Source organism: Capra hircus, chromosome 28 (genome assembly GCF_001704415.2).
Source record: "Capra hircus breed San Clemente chromosome 28, ASM170441v1, whole genome shotgun sequence".
Lineage (NCBI taxonomy): Eukaryota > Metazoa > Chordata > Mammalia > Artiodactyla > Bovidae > Capra > Capra hircus.
This window is the reverse complement of record NC_030835.1, coordinates 41,856,079-41,871,014: the sequence shown is the minus strand read 5'-3', so window position 1 is coordinate 41,871,014 and position 14,936 is coordinate 41,856,079.

Here is a 14,936-nt window from a genome sequence, read left to right as displayed (position 1 = left end):
CGCTAAAACAGAGGGAACCTCCTTGGAAGTGACAGGTGCAATAGATTAAAAACCTGTCGTTAGTACCGACTACCTAGGAAGGGGCCTATAGATCTTGAGAAATATAAGCCGGATCAAGGAACTATCTGAAAATGAACTGACCCCACACTGCCCACAAGAACACCAGAGAAAGTACTAGATATATTTTTACTATCATTTAATTAAAAATTTTTTTAAATTTTAAGTCCTCTATTACTCCTTTAATTTTCATTTTTATAACATACAATTACTTTGCAAAAAAAGATCCTATTTTTTAAAGCAAACTTCATATATATTTTGTAATTTTTGTGACTCTGGGTTTTTTTTTTTTTTCATTAATATTGTATTTTTGAAAATCCAACTTCTACTCTAGACTTTTAATCTTTGCTTTTTGGTATTTGTTATCAATTTTGTACCTTTAAGAACCCAATCTTCAGTACCCATTTTTACTTGGGAGTGAGATTACTGGCTTGATTGCTCCCTCCCCCTTTGGACTCTCCTTTTCATACACCAGGTCCCTCCCCCTTCTCTTCTCTACCCAACTCTGTGAACTCTGTGTATTCTGGACAGTGGAGAACACTTAGGGAACTGATTACTGGCTGGATCTGTCTCTCTCCTTTTGATTCCCCCCTTTACTCTCCTGGCCACCTCTGTCTCCTTTCTTCCCCTTTTCTCTGTATAACTCTGTGAACATCCCTGAGCAGTCCAGACTGCGGAGCACACATAAGGAAGTGATTACTGGCTAGCTTGCTCTCCTCTTTCGATTCCACCTCATCTCATTTGGGTCACCTCTAACACCCTCCTCCCTCTTCTCTTCTCCATGTAACTCTATGAACCTCTCTGGGTGTCCCTCACTGTAGAGAAAATTTTCATCTTTAACCTAGATGTTTTATCAATGGTGCTGTATAGATGGAGAAGTCTTGAAGCTACTGTAAAAATAAGACTGAAAACCAGAAGCAGGAGGCTTAAGTCCAAATCCTGAGAACATCAGAGAACTCCTGACTCCAGGGAACATTAATCGACAGGAGCTCATCAAACGCCTCCATACTAACACTGAAACCAAGCACCACCCAAGGGCCAACAAGTTCCAGAGAAAGACATACCATACAAATTCTCCAGCAACACAGGAACACAGCTCTGAGCTTCAATATGCAGGCTGCCCAAAGTCACTCCAAACCCATTGACATCTCATAACTCATTACTGGACACTTCATTGCACTCCAGAGAGAAGAAATCCAGCTCCACCCACAAGAACACCGACACAAGCTTCCCTAACCAAGAAATCTTCACAAGCCACCAGTACAACTGCACCGTCAGTGACGAAACCGCACAATAAAGAGAACTCCACAAACTGCCAGAATACAGAAAGGACACCCCAAACTCAGCAATATAAACAAGATGAAGAGACAGAGGAATACCCAGCAAGTAAAGGAACAGGATAAATGCCCATGAAATCAAACCAAAGAGGAAGAGATAGGGAATCTACCAGATAAAGAATTCTGAATAATGACAGTGAAAATGATCCAAAATCTTAAAATCAAATGGAATCACAGATAAAGACCCTGGAGACAAAGATTGAGAAGATGCAAGAAAGGTTTAACAAGGACCTAGAAAAAATAAAAAAGAGTCAGTATATAATGAATAAGGCAATAAATGAGATCAAAAACACTCTGGAGGGAACAAATAGTAGAATAACAGAGGTAGAAGATAGGATTATGAGGTTGAAGATAGAAAGGTAGAAATAAATGAATCAGAGAGGAAAAAAGAAAAGTGAATTAAGAGAAATGAGGACAATCCCAGAGACATCTGGGACAATGTTAAATGCCCCAACATTCAAATCATAGGAATTCCAGAATAAGAAGACAAAAAGAAAGACCATGAGAAAATACCTGAGGCGATAATAGTTGAAAACTTCCCTAAAATGGGGAAGGAAATAATCACCCAAGTCCAGGAAAGCCAGAGAGGTCCAAATAAGATAACCCCAAGGCGAAACACCCCATGACACATGTTAATCAAATTAACAAAGATCAAACAGAAAGAATAAATATTAAAAGCAGCAAGGGAAAAACAACAAATAACACACAGGGGGATTCCCATAAGGATAACAGCTGATCTTTCAATAGAAACTCTTCAGGCCAGGAGGGAATGGCAGAACATACTTAAAGTGATGAAAGAAAATAAATACAGCCCAGATTACTGTACCCAGCAAGGATCTCATTCAAATATGAAGGAGAAATCAAAAGCTTTACAGACAAGCAAAAGCTGGGAGGATTCAGCACCACCAAACCAGCTCTCCAACAAATGCGAAAGGATCTTCTCTAAACAGGAAACACAAAAAGGGTGTATAAACTCGAACCCAAAACAATAAAGTAAATGGCAATGGGATCATACTTATCAATAATTACCTTAAATGTAATTGGTTGAACGCCCCAAACAGAAGACAAAGACTGGTTGAATGGTTACAAAAACAACACCCCTATATATATTTTCTACAAAAGACCCACCTCAAAACAAGGGACACATACAGACTGAAAGTAAAGGGCTGGAAAAAGATATTCCACGCAAACAAAGACCAAAAGAAAGCAGGAGAAGCAATACTCATATCAGATAAAATAGACTTTAACACAAAGGCTGTGAAAAGAGACAAAGAAGGACACTACATAATGATCAAATAATTAATCCAAGAAGAAGATATAATAATTATAAATATATATGCACCCAACATAGGAACACTGCAATATGTAAGACAAGTGCTAACAAGTATGAAAGGGGAAGTTAACAATAACACAATAATAGTGAGAGACTTTAATATCCCACTCACACCTATGGATAGATCAACTAAACAGAAAATTAACCAGGAAACACAAACTTTAAATGATACAAAAGACCAGTTAGACCTAATTGATATCTGTAGGACATTTCACCCCAAAACAATAATTTTACCTTTTTCTCAAGCTCACATGGAACCTTCTCTAGGGTAGATCACATCCTGGGCCATAAATCTAGCTTTGGTAAATTAAAAAACAACAAAACAAATTGAAATCATTCCAAGCATCTTTTCTGACCACAATGCAGTAAAATTAGATCTCAATTAGAGGAGAAAATCTATTAAAAATACAAACATATGGAGGCTGAACAACACGCTGCTGAATAACCAAAAAATCACAGAAGAAATCAAAAAAGAAAATATGCATAGAAACGAATGAAAATGAAAACACAACAACCCAAAACCTGTGGGACACTGTAAAACCAGTGCTAAGGGGAAGGTTCATAGCAATACAGGCATACCTCAAGAAACAAGAAAAAAGTCAAATAACCTAACTCTACACCTAAAGCAACTAGAAAAGGAAGAAATGAAGAACCTCAGGGTTAGTAGAAGGAAAGAACTCTTAAAAAATTAGGGCAGTAAAAAGCCTCTTGATGAAAGTGAAAGTGGAGAGTGAAAAAGTTGGCTTAAAGCTCAACATTCAAGAAATGAAGATCATGGAATCCGGTCCCATCACTTCATGGGAAATAGATGGGGAAACAGTGGAAACAGTGTCAGACTTTATTTTTGGGGACTCCAAAATCACTTCAGATTGTGATTGCAGCCATGAAATTAAAAGATGCTTACTCCTTTGAAGAAAAGTTATGACCAACCTAGATAGTATATTTAAAAGCAGAGACATTACTTTGCTGACTAAGGTCCGCCTAGTCAAGGCTATGGTTTTCCCAGTAGCAAGTATGGATGTGAGAGATGGACTGTGAAAAAGGCTGAGAACCGAAGAATTGATGCTTTTGAACTGTGGTGTTGGAGAAGACTGTTGAGAGTCCCTTGGACTGCAAGGAGATCCAACCAGTCCATTCTGAAGATCAGCCCTGGGATTTCTTTGGAAGGAATGATGCTAAAGCTGAAACTCCAGTACTTTGGCCACCTCATGCGAAGAGTTGACTCATTGGAAAAGACTTTGATGCTGGGAGGGATTGAGGGCAGGAGGAGAAGGGGACGACAGAGGATGAGATGGCTGGATGGCATCACTGACTTGATGCACATGAGTCTGAGTGAACTCCGGGAGTTGGTGGTGGATAGGGAGGCCTGGCGTCCTGCGATTCCTGGGGTCGCAAAGAGTCGGACACGACTGAATGACTGAACTGAACTGAACTGAACCGAACTGAACGCAAAAGAAACAAAAGAGACCATAGCAAAAATCAACAAAGCCAAAAGCTGGTTCTTTGAGAGGATAAATAAAATGAAGAAACCATTAGCCAGATTCATCAAGAAACAAAAAGAGAAAAATCAAATCAACAAAATTAGAAATGAAAATGGAGAGATAACAGACAACACAGAAATACAAAGGATCATAAGAGACTACTATCAGCAATTATATGCCAACAAAATGGACAACTTGGAAGAAATGGACAAATTCTTAGAAAAGTACAACTTTCCAAAACTAAACCAGGAAGAAATAGAAAATCTTAACAGACCTATCACAAGCACGGAAATTGAAACTGTAACCAGATATCTTCCAACAAACAAAAGACCAGGTCCAGATGGCTTCACAGCTGAATTCTACCAAAAATTTCGAGAAGAGCTAACACCTATCCTCCTCAAACTCTTCTAGAAAATTGCAAAGGAAGGTAAACTTTCAAACTCATTCTATGAGGCCACCATCACCCTAATACCAAAACCTGACAAAGATGCCACGAAAAAAGAAAACTACAGGCCAATATCACTGATGAACACACATGCAAAAATCCTTAACAAAATTCTAGCAATCAGAATCCAACAACACATTAAAAAGATCAGACACCATGACCAAGTGGGCTTTATTCCAGGGATCCAAGAATTCTTCAATATCTGCAAATAAATCAATGTAATTCACCACATTAACAAATTGAAAAATAAAAGCCACGTGATTATCTCAATAGATGCAGAGAAAGCCTTTGACAAAATTCAACATCCATTTATGATAAAAACTCTCCAGAAAGCAGGAATTGAAGGAACATACCTCAACATAATAAAAGCTATATATGACAAACCCTCAGCAAACATTATCCTCAATGGTGAAAAATTGAAAGCATTTCCCCTAAAGTCAGGAACAAGACAAGGGTGCCCACTTTCACCACTACTATTCAACATAGTTTTGGAAGTTTTGGCCACAGCAATCAGAGCAGAAAAAGAAATAAAAGGAATCCAAACTGGAAAAGCAGAAGTAAAACTCTCACTGTTTGCAGATGACATGATCCTCTACATAGAAAACCCTAAAGACTTCACCCAGAAAATTACTAGAGCTAATCAATGAATATAGTAAAGTTACAGGATATAAAATCCCTATACAGAAATCCCTTGCATTTCCTATACGCTAATAATGAGAAAACAGAAAAAGGAATTAAGGAAACAATTCCATTCACCATTGCAACAAAAAGAATAAAATACTTAGGAATATATCTACCTAAAGAAACTAAAGACTTATATATAGAACACAATAAAACACTGGTGAAAGAAATCAAAGAGGACACAAATAGACGGAGAAAAATACCGTGTTCATGGATCGGAAGTAGATTCAATGCAATTCCTATCAAGCTACCAGTGGTATTTTTCACAGAGCTAGAACAAATAATTTCATAATTTGTATGGAAATATAAAAAACCTCGAATAGCCAAAGCAATCTTGAGAAAGAAGAATGGATCTGGAGGAATCAACCTGCCTGACTTCAGGCTCTCCTACAAAGCCACAGTCATCAAGACAGTATGGTAGTGGCACAAAGACAGAAATATAGATCAATGGAACAAAATAGAAAGCCCAGAGATAAATCCACACACCTATGGACACCTTATCTTTGACAAAGGAGGCAAGAGTACACAATGGATTAAAGACAATCTCTTTAACAAGTGGTGCTGGGAAATTTTGTCAACTGCCTGTAAAAGAATGAAACTAGAACACTTTCTAACACCATACACAAAAACAAACTCAAAATGGATTAAAGATCTAAACATAAGACCGGAAACTATAAAACTCCTAGAGGAGAACATAGGCAAAACACTCTCCAGCAAAAATCACAGCAGGATCCTCTATGACCCACCTCCCAGAATATTGGAAATAAAAGCAAAAATAAACAAAATTAAATTTAAAAATAAACAAAATTAAATTAAATTAAAATTAAAAGCATCTGCAACACAAAGGAAACTCTAAGCAAGGCGGAAAGACAGCCTTCGGAGTGGGAGAAAATACTAGCAGATGGAGCCATGGACAAAGAATTGGTCTCAAAAATATACAGGCAACTCGTGCAGCTCAATTCCAGAAAAATAAACGACCCGATCAAAAAATGGGCCAAAGATCTAAACAGACATTTCTCCAAAGAAGACATGCAGATGGCTAACACACACATGAAAAGATGCTCAACATCACTCATGAGAAGAGAAATGCAAATCAAATCCACAATGAGGTACCTTTTCACGCCAGTCAGAATGGCTGCGATCCAAAAGTCTACAAGCAATAAATGCTGGAGAAGGTGTGGAGAAAAGGGAACCCTCTTACACTGTTGGTGGGAATGCAAACTAGTACAGCCACTATGGAGAACAGTGTGGCGATTCCTTAAAAAACTGAAACTAGAACTGCCTTATGACCCAGCAATCCCACTGCTGGGCATACACACCAAGGAAACCAGAATTGAAAGAGACACATGTACCCCAGTGTTCATCACAGCACTGTTTATAATAGCCAGGACATGGAATCAACCTAGATGTCCATCAGCAGACGAATGGATAAGAAAGCTGTGGTACATATACACAATGGAATATTTCTCAGCCATTAAAAAGAATACGTCTGAATCAGTTCTAATAAGGTGAATGAAACTGGAGCCTATTACACAGAGTGAAATAAGCCAGAAAGAAAAACATGAATACAGTGTACTAACACATATATATGGAATTTAGAAAGATAGTAACAATAACCCGAGACAGCAGAAGAGACACAGATGTATAGAAATGGACCCTGTCGGAGAGGGCGAGGGTGGGATGACTGGGAAAATGGCATTGACATGTGTATATTATCATGTGTGAAATGAAGTGCCAGTCCATGTTTGATGCATGATACAAGGTTCTCAGGGCTGGTGCACTGGGATGACCCAGAGGGATGGGATGGGGAGGGAGGTGGTAGGGGTGTTCAAGATGGGGAGCACATGTATACCCATGGCGAATTCATGTCAATGTATGGCAAAACCAATACAATATTGTAAAGTAATTAGCTTCCAATTAAAATAAATAAATTTATATTTTAAAAAAGAAAAAAATAAATAAACTTAAAATCTTTTGCACAGCAAAGGAAACTATAAGCAAGGTGAAAAGACAACTCTCAGAATGGGAGAGAACAATAGCAACTGAAACAACTGGCAAAGGATTAATTTCCAAAATATATAAGCAGCTCATACAACTCAATACCAGAAAAACAAACAACCCAATCAAAAATAGGGAAAAGTCCTAAACAAACATTTCTCCAAAGAAGATACACAAATGGCTATTAAACACATGAAAAGATGCTCAGCAAGGCTTGTTATTGGAGAAATGCAGATCAAAACTACAGTGAGATATCACGTCACACTGGTCAAAGTGGCCATCATCAAAAAGTCTACAGACAATAAATGTTGGAGAAGATGTGGAGAAAAGGGTGTGCTCTTGCACTGTTGGTGGGAATGTAAATTGATACAGCCACTATGGAAGACGGTATGGAGATTCCTTTAAAAACTAGGAATAAAACCATCCTATGACCCAGCAATCCCACTGCTAGGCATATACCCCATGGAAAACCAAAATTGAAAGAGACACATGTATCCCATTGTTGTTTGCCGCACTATTTACAATAGCTAGAACATGGAAGCAACCTAGATGTCCACTGGTAGATAAATGGATAAAGAAGTTGTGGTACATAAGCACAATAGAATATTACTCAGCCATAAAAAGGAACACATTTGAGTCAATTCTAATGAGGTGGATGAACCTAGAACCTATTATACAGAGTGAAATAAGTCAGAAAGAGAAAGATAAATATCATATTCTAACACATAATGGGCTTCCCTGGTGGCTCAGAGGGTAAAATGTCTGCCTTCAATGCAGGAGGCCTGGGTTCGATCCCTGGGTAGGGAAGATCCCCTGGAGAAGGAAATGGCAGCCCACTCCAGTTCAGTTCAGTTCAGTTCAGTTCAGTCGCTCAGTCATGTCCGACTGTTTGCGACCCCATGAATCGCAGGACGCCAGGCCTCTCCTGTCCATCACCATCTCCCGGAGTTCACTCAGACTCATGTCCATCGAGTCCGTGATGCCATCCAGCCATCTCATCCTCAGTCATCCCCTTCTCCTCCTGCCCCCAGTCCCTCCCAGCATCAGAGTCTTTTCCAATGAGTCAACTCTTCGCATGAGGTGGCCAAAGTACTGGAGTTTCAGCTTTAGCATCATTCTTCCAAAAGAAATCCCAGGGTTGATCTCCTTCAGAATGGACTGGTTGGATCTCCTTGCAGTCCAAGGGACTCTCAACAGTCTTCTCCAACATCACAGTTTAAAAGCATTAATTCTTTGGCGCTCAGCCTTCTTCACAGTCCAACTCTCGCATCCATACATGACCACAGGAAAAACCATAGCCTTGACTAGACGGACTTTAGTCGGCAAAGTAATGTCTCTGCTTTTGAATATACTATCTAGGTTGGTCATAACTTTTCTTCCAAGGAGTAAGCGTCTTTTAATTTCCTGGCTGCAGTCACCATCTGCAGTGATTTTGGAGCCCCCAAAAATAAAGTCTGACACCGTTTCCACTGTTTTCCCATCTATTTCCCATGAAGTGATGGGACCGGATGCCATGATCTTCGTTTTCTGAATGCTGAGCATTAAGCCCGCTCCAGTATTCTTGCCTAAAGAATCCCATTAATGGAGGAGCCTGGTAGGCTACAGTCCATGGGGTTGCAAAGAGTCGGACACGACTGAGCAACTTCACAATTACTTAACACATATATTTGGAATCTAGAAAAATGGAACTAAAGAATTTATTTACAAGGCAGCAGTGGAGAAACAGACATAGAGAATAGACTTACGGGCAAGGGGAGAGGGGAAGAGAGGGTGAGATATATGGAAAGAGTAACATGGAAGCTTGCACTAGCATATGTAAAATAGATAGCCAACGGCAATTTGCTATATGGCTCAGGAAGCTCAAACAGGGGCTCTGTATCAACCTAGAGGGGTGGGATGGGGAGGGAGATGGGAGGGAGGTTCAACAGGGAAGGGATATATGTATACTTATGGCTGATTCTTGTCGAGGTTTGACAGAAAACAACAAAATTCTGTAAAGCAATTATCCTTCATTTAAAAAAATGAATTAATTTTTAAAAAGATTAAACTTCCAAAAAAAATAAATAATGCTGTTGTGAACATTGAAGTGCATGTATCTCTCTGAAGTAATGTTTTTGCATTTTTTAGATACACACCCAAGAATGGAATGGGTACATAGATAAGTGTTTCATCATCCTGTTGAATAAATCCTTTTACCATTGTATAATCATCTTCTTTGGGCTTCCCAGGTGGCATTAGAGGTAAAGAACCCACCTGCCAATGCAGGAGATGCAAGAAAAAGGGGTTCTATCCCTGGTTTGGGAAGATCTCCTGGAGGAGGGTGTGGCAACCTACTCCAGTATTCTTGCCTGGAAAATTCCATGGACAGAGGAGCCTGGTGAGCTGCACCTCATAGGGTCACAGAGTCAGATAAAACTGAAATGACTTGGCATGCACACAGTGATCTTCTTTCTCTTGTGTAGCAGTCTTTGATTCAAACTCGATTTTGTCTCATAGGTATAGCCACCCCTGCTTTCTTTTGGTTAACGTTTGTATGGAATAATTTTTTCTATCCCTTAACTTCCAAACTTTGAATGTTCTTAAAGCTATAGCACATCTTTTGTACAGAGGCTATATTGGTAGTTTGTTGTTATATTCTTTCAGTCACTCAGTGTCTTTTGATTAATGAGTTCAATCCATTTAAATTTAAAGCAGTTATGGATTGATTATTGTATATATAGTTATTCCTAATACTTTTGTCTTAATTTTTCAAGTAGGGTTAAAAGTGATTTGTGCACCAGCATGACAGTATTGTATTTTTCTTTATTTATTTATGCTTATGCATGAGTAAAATTGATACTTTAGTATGCTTTTATGTGGTTGTTTAGTGTCATCTGGTTTCAACATGGCAAGCTCCCTTTAGCACTTCTTGTGAGGCAGGTATAGTGGTAACAAACTCCCTCTCAGTTTTTGTTTTTCTTGGAAGGTCTACCTTGCCTTCATTTTTTAAAGGGCAGTTTTGCCAGGCATAGTATTCTTGGTTGGGATATCTTTTTCTTTCAGCATTTTGAAAAGATCACTGTAGTCTCTCTTAGTCTTCAAGATTTCTGCTAAAAATTCTGTGGGTGATCTTAATGGAGTTTCATTTTATGTGGAGACTTTTTTTTTTCTTTGCTGAATTTTCAAGATTCTCTCTTTAACTTTTGATAATTTATTTTTAATGTGTCTCAGCATAGACCTTTTTTAGGTTCAACCTTTTGGGGGTCTTTTGGGTTTTATGAATTTAGATATTCTTCTTCCCCAGATTAGGGAAAATATTAGCTGTTATTTCTTTATTTAACTTTTTTTTTTTTTTTTTTGCTGTGCTGGATCTTCATTGCTGCATGTGGGCTTTCTCTAGTTGTGAAGTGGGGGGGTGCCTACTCTCTAGTTGTGGTGTGCAGGCTTCTCACTGTGGTGGCTTCTCTTCTTGTGGAGCACAGGCTCCAGGATGAGCAGGCTTCAGTGACTACAGCTCTCAGGCTCTAGAGTGCAGGCTCAGTAGCTGTGGCACATGGGCTTAGCTGCCCTGTGGCATGTGGAATCTCCCTGGACCAGGAGTCAAACCACGTTCACTGCATTGGCAGGTGTATTTTAACCACTGAACCACTGAGGAAGTCTTAGCTGTTATTTCCTTATAAACTTTTTTTCTTTTTATTCTCCTCCCAGAGCTCCCATTGTGTTATATTGTGTTCTTGACTGGGTCCTGTGAGTCCTGTAGGCTTTATGCACTTTTTCATTCCTTTTAACCTTTGCATCTCCAAGTACAGTATTTCATATAATCTGTCTTTGGTTCGTTTATTCTTTCTTCTGCCTGCCTGCTGAAGTCTCCTGTTGAAGTTCTCTATTGAATTTTTCAGAGCAATGATTGTATTCTTTGCTCCAGAATTTATACTTTGGTTCTTTTTTATGGTTTATATGTCTTTGTTGAACTTCTTATTGTGATCAGTATTGCTTTTTCAGATTTACTAGTTGTCTGTCTGCATTCTTTTATAACTCATTGAGCTTCTTTAAGGTGATTATTTTGAATTCTTTGTAGACAATTCATAGATCACCATTTCTTTGGGGTAAGTAACTGGAACTTGGTTTTGTTCCTTTGATGATATGTTTTCCTAATTCTTTGTGGTTATTTTATCCTATACTGATGTCTGCACACTTGAAGAAGTACTCACCTCTTTTAGTCCTTACATTCTGGCTTGGGAATGGAAAGGCTTTCACCTGGATAGAGATCATGGGAATCTATCAAACTTTTTGTATGGATGTGCCCACTGGATTCTTCTTATCCCTCCTTAGGGGGCTAGTCTTTGGATTGTGTGCCTTCTCCTGAACCCACAGAGCTGTGTAAGGTACTGAGAGCTGCCTAACCCTTTCTCTAGGCCATGCCCTGCTGAGTCATGACACTGGGTGCAAGCACTACTTTCATCCCTCCCTTCTGAAGACATGTTTTAGCATTTTATGCCTTTTCCTGCCCACAGAACCATGTTGATTGCCAGGAGTCACATGCCCCTTCTTCACAGGGCAGTCCACTGACCTGCAAGGGCAATGAGCTCAATCTCACTCTACCCCCACCCTTCTGAAGAGCAGTCTCAGAGCTGTGCACCTTCTCCAAGTCCTGCAGAGTCAAGTTGGTTGTTGAGGTCTTCAGTGGCTGCTGAGGTCCATATGCCATCAGTGGGGGTGTTTCAGGCACCATCGTTGGGGATTTGTGGCTCTGGGGTGTATATGTTGGTTGTTATGAACCTTACCCTTTTCTTTGTTCTTTGTTGCTCCCAGATAATCCAGCAATTGTGGTTTCTTCAGTGTTCTGGGTGCATCAAGATAAGTAGAGATTTTAGACATTGCCCTAAAAAAACGGGGGAGTCAAACTCATCTTTTCTGTCTTTATCCTGTGGGAGAAGTTGTGGGCTGAGGAATCTCTTGGGCTCCGAATTTTGTCAGCCTCAGGGAGGGGTGATACAAGCAAACTGACATTGCTCCTTCTACCCTTTCAGCATGGCTGGCCTTACATTTTGTGGTTCATGGAGTGCTGGAACCTCCCCACTGGACTCCAGAGCTCTCACAAAGATATTTTTGTCTCTGGATGGTTGTCAAATCAGTGTTTCTGTGGAAGAATATGGGCTGGGACCTCCTATTTTGCCATCTTATTGGTATCTCTCCCCATCTCCATGTACTCTTGTAACACTCAGCCCTTAGAACAAAATCCAACTTTATTCACAGTCCAGGGGCCTGAGGGGTCTGGTCTCACTCACTGCTCCACCCTCCTCAGCTTCAAGCTTCCTCTGGCTTATCCCACTCCAGCCACATACCTTCCATTATTTCCCTCTACTAGCCAAGCTTCTTAATCCTAGCATCTTGTTAATTCTTGCTCCTTTTACCTCGAAAATCTTGCCTGACGGTTCATTTGGCTGACTCCCTCTCAAGTTTTGGACTTAGTTTTAAATTCTAGTTCCTGAAACAGGCTTTCACTGTTTCCCTGTCTAAGTAACCCTCCATAATCCACTCATGTTTCTCTACATTACCCCCTCCTTCCTTCTATGCACTTGTTACAATCTGAAATAACTCATTCGTCCACTAGCTTACTGTCTGTCTTCCCCTACTGAATGTCAGGTTCAAGAGTGCAGGCACTGGGTCTATCTTGTTTATCACTACTTTCCCTGTGTATTCACTATAGATTTCTTCTAAAACAATATTTCAAACAGTAGCATACTAGTCTTATATACCGTGCCATAACTTACTTCATTCTTTCCTATTTGTGGATAGGCAATAGCTTCTGATTATAAAATAGTGCAATGAGCATCTCCATGCATAACATTCCTTGTTCCCTACTCTGGTGATTTTGTTCAGTGATATCTCAGAAGTGGAAATACTGGCTCCATGATGGAGCATGAATATGCTTAAGGCTCCTCCATTAAAATGGACACACTACACTCAGAAAGTTTGACTAAAAACCTGACATAAGTCTCACAACCCCTGAACATGAAGGCCATGAAGCAAGAGACATGTCTTCAAGATGAGCATTGCATATGAATCATCTGGGAATCTGATGAAAATTCAGGCTCCAGTGCAGGATATTCTGGAGTGAGGCCTGAGATGCTTCATTTCTATCTAACAAGCTCCATGGAAGACTCCCCCAGAGGCCCTCATCCTGCCTGCTCTTTCATGCAAGAGTCTCGACTCCATGCTAACACAGCCCCTGGGCAGCTGTGTCTCTGGCCAGACCTCAGCCTCCCAGGCCAGCAGCCCTGGCAGCACAGCCTGTGCTTGTTTCTGCTCTTCTTGCCTCGGGCTTTGTCTCCATTTGGCTCTCAACTCCAGACTCCAAGGCCCTTGACTTATGTGTGGCACTTAGGGTTTTGATTGGGCTTGCCGCTTGGTGTGGGGTGAAATTATCCCTTTAGATTCTAGAATGCTCCACTGCCCTGGGTAAGGTAGTGGTCATCTGCAACTACTTCTCTTGCCTGATCTCTGTCTCTCCATCTTTTTTTTCTGTGAAGAGCCACCACCATCAGCCTTTCCTACTCATGCAGTTTGGGGAAAGTTAACTCTCTATAATATCAGAATCAAAAATTGAGCATATAACCTAGATCTGGGCAATGAACAGATTTTATCTCCTTTGATTTCAGTAACCTGTTTGAGGGTAGACATGTGACCTGGTCCCAAGAAAGCTGTGCCAGAGAGCTTTTGTGGCTGTGCAACAGAGCTGTTGTGAATGAGATGTTCTCTCCCCTCTGGGAGGCTTTCAGGGCCACTACCTCAGCTAACTGACCAAAGAGCAAGGCCAGCATGGGAAGCAGAGCTAAGGGAACTCCTGATGTCACAATTTGAGGCCCTGGGTCAAGCTGGACCTGAAACTGACATGATTTTGATGGGTCTGGGTCACAATGGAGCTAGCACCATGCCACCAAAGCAAGGCACTTCAGATCCCAGGATGCTCCACTGCCCTGAATGAAGTAGTGGACACCTGTGACCGCTTTTCCTGGGCACTTGGGCACTGAGACTTTTGTATGTCTGTGTGCTCAGCGCTAATTCAGGAGGGAAGAGGTCCACAGAAAGAGAAGCCCTAAGAGTTTGTTTGCTCCCCCATGTGTGCCTATGGGTGCACGGGCACACACAATAAAGCCCAGAATAGTGAGGATCAGGTGGGGGTGGGGGAGACTGCAGCCAATAGGCAGGAGGATGCTCCCATCAAATGAGAGGTTTTCTCATGGTCCTGGCATCTTTGCATGATACTGAGTGAGATTTGAAACAAAAATAAGAGACACATTGGTCAGATAACAAGCATAAAGCTTAATGGGAGCATGAGTCACAACAGCATGGAAATATGGTACAACCTCCAAACAACCTCTCACCTTTCTTCTTACCTTGGAAAGGAAGTCCTCAGTGCTGTCACCATCTTTTTATTGCACATGAACAGGGCTTTTAAATGCACCATTGTGGGGAGGGTGGTAATCCAGAGAGGAGAGGTGACTGGGTGAAGGTCACACAGGCCATTGGGTCCAGTATACCATTTAGGGGAGAGGTGACCAGGTCGAGGTACAAACAGTCTGCTAGGACAGAGGAGATACTCAGGCAAAGGTTTTTTGCAC